This window comes from Nothoprocta perdicaria, unplaced genomic scaffold (genome assembly GCF_003342845.1).
Source record: "Nothoprocta perdicaria isolate Ctin4 unplaced genomic scaffold, notPer1 scaffold_8, whole genome shotgun sequence".
NCBI lineage: Eukaryota > Metazoa > Chordata > Aves > Tinamiformes > Tinamidae > Nothoprocta > Nothoprocta perdicaria.
Window position 1 is genome coordinate 2,179,881 of NW_020456087.1, and position 6,064 is coordinate 2,185,944.

At 46.8% G+C, this 6,064-nt stretch overlaps 1 protein-coding gene across 2 annotated transcripts in view; it reads left to right on the forward strand.

Moving 5' to 3' along the window:
* The window catches only part of MEIS2 (Meis homeobox 2), a 165,933-nt gene extending 164,264 nt beyond the window's left edge, over nt 1–1,669 (forward strand). For both annotated transcript variants that reach the window (XM_026051755.1, XM_026051756.1), the window contains exon 13: nt 465–1,669. The gene's annotated coding sequence lies outside the window, so the exon portion shown is untranslated. The remainder of the gene's footprint in view (nt 1–464) is intronic.
* Nucleotides 1,670–6,064: the final 4,395 nt, after the last annotated feature.

Here is a 6,064-nt window from a genome sequence, read left to right on the forward strand (position 1 = left end):
CGTTGTGTTCATTTATGCAGCGTGGTCCATTGATCTGTGTGCAGAATTTGCACTGATACTGCTTAGGCAAAACTCGGAGAGCATATAGCCTTTTACATTTTTAAAATACCAAAGAGAAGCAAATCAGATATTTACGTTCAATTGACAAGTCTTTACATATAGCCAGCAGCCTTGCAAAATTTATCATAGGAACTCATCCGCTAGTCTTTTTAAAGTACACTTACATTTTGTGATACTCAGTCGTGCTCAATATTTAGTTCTGTTATGTGCATTATCCTGCTGAATGATCAAATTAAATGCAAACTAGAATTTGAATGTCTGCAAACATTGGCAAGAATCTGCAGCTAATTTTAGAGGGAAGATTTGCAGTGTCTGTTGTTTTTCCTGTTCTTTTTAGATGGGTAAATTGTGAAAATGTTGAGGAATCTGACCTGCTTTTTTTTTTCCCCCTCTTTTTTGTCTAGGTTTGCAAGGCATGCCAGGGGACTACGTATCTCAGGGTGGTCCTATGGGTATGAGTATGGCACAGCCAAGTTACACTCCTCCCCAGATGACCCCACACCCTTCTCAATTAAGACATGGACCCCCAATCCATTCATATTTGCCAAGTCACCCCCATCACCCAGCCATGATGATGCACGGAGGACCCCCTACCCACCCTGGAATGACCATGTCAGCACAGAGCCCCACAATGTTAAATTCCGTAGACCCCAGTGTTGGTGGACAGGTTATGGACATTCATGCCCAATAGTATAAGGGAACTCAAGGGAAAAAACAGAAACAAAACAAAAACAAAAACTATTTTAAGACTTTTGAACTTTGACCAGATGTTGACACTTAATACGAAATTCCAGACAGCTGTGATTATTTTTTACTTTTTGTCATTTTTCATCAACAACAGAGGACCAAGGAACCAAGAACACAAATGTGAAATCATGGGCTCACTGAAACGATTATGTCCATGTACAGATCCTCTGGAAAAAAAAAAGACTCCAAGAGTTATAACTACTGTAGTATAAACATAGGAACTAAGTTAACTTGTACATTTCTGTTGATCACTCCGTTACGTTGCCTCAAATAGTTTTAGAAGAAAAAAAAAATCCTTGTTTTCCACACTATGTGTGTTGTTCCCAAAAGAATGACTGTTTTGGTTCAGCAGTGAAGTCACTATCCATGAAAGACCTGTTTTGGCCAGTGAGAAAAGAACTACCCTGGAGATGAAGACGAAAAGTCTTGCTGGGTCTCTCACCACTCAGAAGACTGTTCCGAGAAGGCCTTGCCATCCCCTCGTTTTGTTCCTTCATAAAATGTGTCCTTTAGTTTCAACCAGATCTTTATAGTTTGTGCTTCATTAAGTCTCTCCCCATTCCTCCCCCATCTATTTTTTTTTTTTTTTTGGACTCTTCTTCAAAGAGCTTGCAGGTGAAGATTCAAAAGACAGAACAGAGAGAGCAGGAGCTTCTTCCAGTAGTTCTGAGCCTTGGCTTTGGACAAAACAAAACTAAAAGTTGGGCAGCTTTCCTCAATGAAAGAAGTTATTAACGGTCTTTGCACCAAACCTAGAACTTTATCATGAACTCAAAGCTTGGGAAAAAAAAGCAAGAGAATACTGTAACAAACTTCGTACAGAGTTCGGTCTATTAATTGTTTCATGTTAGATATTCTATGTGTTTACCTCAATTGAAAAAAAAAAAGAATGTTTTTGCTAGTATCAGATCTGCTGTGGAATTGGTATTGTATGTCCATGAATTCTTCCTTTCTCAGCACGTGTTCCTCACTAGAAGAAAATGCTGTTACCTTTAAGCTTTGTCAAAATTTACATTAAAATACTTGTATGAGGACTGTGACGTTATGTTTAAAAAAAAAAAAAAAAAAGTGTTAAGTCACAAAATGCGGTAATAAATATTTCATTTTTGATTTTTTGTTAGGCTTTTGTGTTTTTAATCATGCCTAGGAGAGACTGACGTTACTGGGAAAGAGGTCTTAAAAGTATTTCATATTGGCATTGAACAGAGAGATTGGAAGTAGCAGAAACAAGTCTGTCGCCAGATTAATAGAGTAATTGGATTAAGTAACGACTAAGGTTTTATATTTCTGCTGATTATAAATATTATGTCTATATCGTACGAGATTAAACAGAACTCCAAATATTCTCTCACCAGATTGTGTTTCGTAGAGCTGTATTTCCTATCTGTGTTATCAGCCTGTTAGTAACACGGATCAGCAGCTAGAGGGGTGCGTGGCCGCGACCTGCGCAGGCTGGCGGGCCCGGGGTGAAGGTACCTGTGCATGTGTGGGTGTATGTGCCGTGTGTGTGCGGGTGGATGTGCGGGTGGATGTATGTGCGGATGTATGGGTGGGTGTTTGCGTGGGTGTTTGCGTGGGTGTATGTGCAGGTGTATGTGAGGGTGTACGTATGGGTGTACGTGGGTGTGTGTGCAGACTGGTACTCTGGCACAGGTGAAGGCTCTAACGCAGGACGGGGTTCGGCAGGTTTTGGAAGGGAAAAGCAGCTTGGAGTCTAATGGGAGTTGTACCTGTGTGAGGATTGTGTAACCCGGCTGCTGAGATAGATGGTTTTATTGCTTTGCTCTCTCCTTTTGTTTTCAGAAGTTTTAAAAAAAAAAATCAACTAATGAGGAAAAATGTTAATTTGACATTTTAAATACAAACAGCTAGTGAGGAGCCACGGGTGAGGGTTGGTTTTGCTGGAACAAAAGCGCGCAGCATTTTGAAGCAATTAAAGGCGAGTTCGGAGGAGGGGGCGATTCCGCGGGGCGCGCTGGGGAGCGGGCCCCGCTCGGCGGCACCGCCTGGCGCCGGGAACAGGATGGGCCCGGAGAGGGGAGGAAAGTCCTGGGCTTCTTTCGGGGGGGCGGAGGGGAAGAGAAGCGGCAGCGGGACCGAATTTATCTTGACTTTCTAGGAAACAAATGTTCCCGGTGCAACCGTTTGTAAACTGGAGAGCTCTGCCTTCCTTCCTCCTCCTCATTCCGCATGGCGGGTGTGTTATTAAAAACTCCGAGGGACAACTTCTGCCTTCGGAATGTGCAAAGCGCCTCGGCCCCTGGTTAATGTTTAATTCCCGAGGAAGCCGAGGAAAGGGCCCCGCAGCAGCACGAGGGGCTGCGAGGGTTTATTCAGCAACCGGGGCCCGCGCTGCAGCGTCTTCTTGACGCTATTCCTATAAAATGGGAAGGATGAGAAATTCCGCACCGGGCTCTCCCGCTTTCTGTCCCGGCTGCAATCGCTGCGCCCCGCAAGCGCCGTGAGGAGGGCACAGCCCGCACCCCCAGCGCCGCGGACGTCCAGAATGCGGGAAACCAGGAGGAAAGTTTGGCCGTGCTTGCATTTTAAAGGCAAAGGTTTACATATATATTTTAAATAAGTACTCTATTTGCTTGCATATCTTTTCTTCTTTACGTTTTTCAGGAGAAATATCAAAAAATGTCCTTGCAATGTTAGAAGGAAAGCGAGTAATTATTTTTTCCCGCTAACGTTGTTTTTATAAGGAACTAAGTATCTCTATTGCTGTGTTGTCTGCTATTTCTTTTTGACTATTATTATTTTTCTTTCCCTTTATTCATTTCCTTTCGGGTTGCGAGATGCTTAGCTGGAATCCAAGGTACAATCGCGCGCACAGATTTCTCCATCTGAGATTTACTGTTTAGCATGGAAGGTTCCGATTTTGGTATTTTTAAGAGCCGCTCAGCTGTCAAAAGCAACCAAAAACGGGAATAATGTTTTGACAGCGGTATGGTGTGAAAGGAAATACTGTAGTCTGAATAAAAAAAAAAAAAAAAAAATGCTTATGCTCTGGGAAGCGACGGGTAGCGGGAAAACACCTTTTGTTTACACACACACATGTTTATAATCCCAGATTTCCATCCCTGCGAGCGGCTCCGCGGCGGCAGCCCCCGCGACCGAGGGATTTTTCTTCCAGGTTTGGCGGCGGCCGAGGCGAGGAGCGAGCGGCCCGGCCCGGCCCGAGGAGGAGGAGGAGGAGGAGGAGGAGGAGGCGCCGCGGGCGCCGCGCTGCCCCGCGCGCCCCGGAGCCGCGAGCGAGGCGGAGCAGCCCCCGCAGCGCAGCGCAGGTTTGGGAGGCGCGGGGGGCGCCGCGGGGGCGCGGGAGCATGTGGAGAATCCAGGGAGCAGCTGGCACGGGACGGGCCCCGCTTCCCGCGCAGCGCAAGGCAGCCGCTCCCCCGCAGCAGCCCCGTCCTTTCCCGAGGGGCCTGCGCTTAATGACACCTTGCGGGCACTTTCCTGGGGGAAAAGCCGGTGGTTCGAGGAAAAACACAAATAAAAAATGCCCCGAAATTGCCCTGCCGCCCCCGCGGCTTCTCCACGGGGTGGGAAGAGCCTCTCGGTCCCGGGGGGCATCTCCGTCCCGTGAGACTGAAATCAAGGAAAACGCGCTAATTTCTCCCCTTCCTTATTTTTATTTATTTATTTTTGAACGAAAAGCCCAGCACCCTGGAGCCGAGGTTGGAGGCGGCCGGGAGGTTGGTTTGGAGGCGGCTTTTAATATTAATAGTTTTGGTGGCGAGAAAGAGGCAGCCAGAAGGGAGGCTGCCGCTCCGGGCAGCGCCCGTGCGACACCGATGATGGATGAGGCGGCTGAGCTGCTCCTCCCCGCCGGCCCCGCCGCCCCGGAGCTGCTGCACCCGCCGCTCTGGGAACAAAACAAACAAACACCCTCGGCCCCTTCCTCGCATCGACTTATGGATCATTATGAATCAATTACTGCCCTCGATAATTTGGTGTTTGCTTGTAGAAGAAAGGGCTCTGCTGCTGCAAAAGGGGAAGAGATAAAAGATAAAAAAGCCTTTATGAAGAAATGCAGGGTCTTCCTATCTAGCCCTGCGAGGAATAAAGCACACTAGTAATTCGAGTTCAGCCACTTTCCAAGAGTGGCAGCCCGCGGAGTTGTTGGGCTGATGATGGAAACTGGAACCGCGCATCTTAGRGAGCGACTTTCAAACTAAAGGGCTCCGCTTTGCACCTAAAGAGCAACGCGCCCCTACGGGGCATGTGGCCGCATTGTTTAAATATTCCCTCTCCCTAAAAGAAAATAATAAAAAGAAGCAGCGAAGGCCGTAGCCCGCCGGTCAGGCAGCGAGGCTGCGCGCCCGCGGAGCGCTGCGCGGTGGGAAGGCGGCGCCGGCAGGGGCAGAAAGTTGGGATTTCTGTGCCTTTCTCCGCACCCCCCCTTTCGCAGCCGTGTTTGAGGAGCTCAAGGTGTTTCTATGGCTACCTTGTGTATGTGGGAGGGTCATATGTGGGGGTGCCCCAGAGAAAAGGCAGCTCTTGGGTGATCATTTATCAATGTCACCCACATAATGATTCTCTCTGCAGCCTTCTATTGATGAGGATAATTACATTAGCTCAGAGTGACTGATCAATGAAAAACCACCAAACAAAAACTTCTTTGCTCTCCTATAATACCAAAAACCGATACAGAAATAAGATAGAGAGCAAGGGTGGGATTTCCCTTTCCTTTCAGCAATGATTTTTTTTTCTTCTTCTTCTTTTTAAACGAACAAGGAAAAGTAAGGAAATTTCATCAGATTAGCCGCCTTCTAAGAAGAGGTTAACGTTTTGTGAAAATGTTTCCTTAAGTCTGTTGTCGCCGTCCCTTGCCCGGTAAAGGCAAATCATTACTTTTAATGTGCACTGATGCTTTTCTCCCACATCCCAAATCCTTTCCTTTGCCCTCGTGTTTGGAAATCTGAAAGCAAGAAAATGAGCGCCACTGTCTAGAGCTACGAAGGGGAAAGGGAATGTAAATACCGTCGTTCCTGAGTGCAGTTGTCTCTCTATTTGTCAAGTTTTCTTTGTTTTTATCACTTCATAAGTGATCGCTATTAAAGATGGGAAGCCATCTCTCCGAGCTGCCGTTATATCGGTGGAAGTTTGCAGCTAAATTACGATTTCGCTCTTTCTAGAGTTAAAAATCAATATTTTCGCAATTAAAGGGAATTTTAATGCTTTTACTAGGGAGTTGTTAAGGGGGCCGTAAATTTTATTGTAATGCCTCTAGGATGCGGAGCCCTGCCCGGGG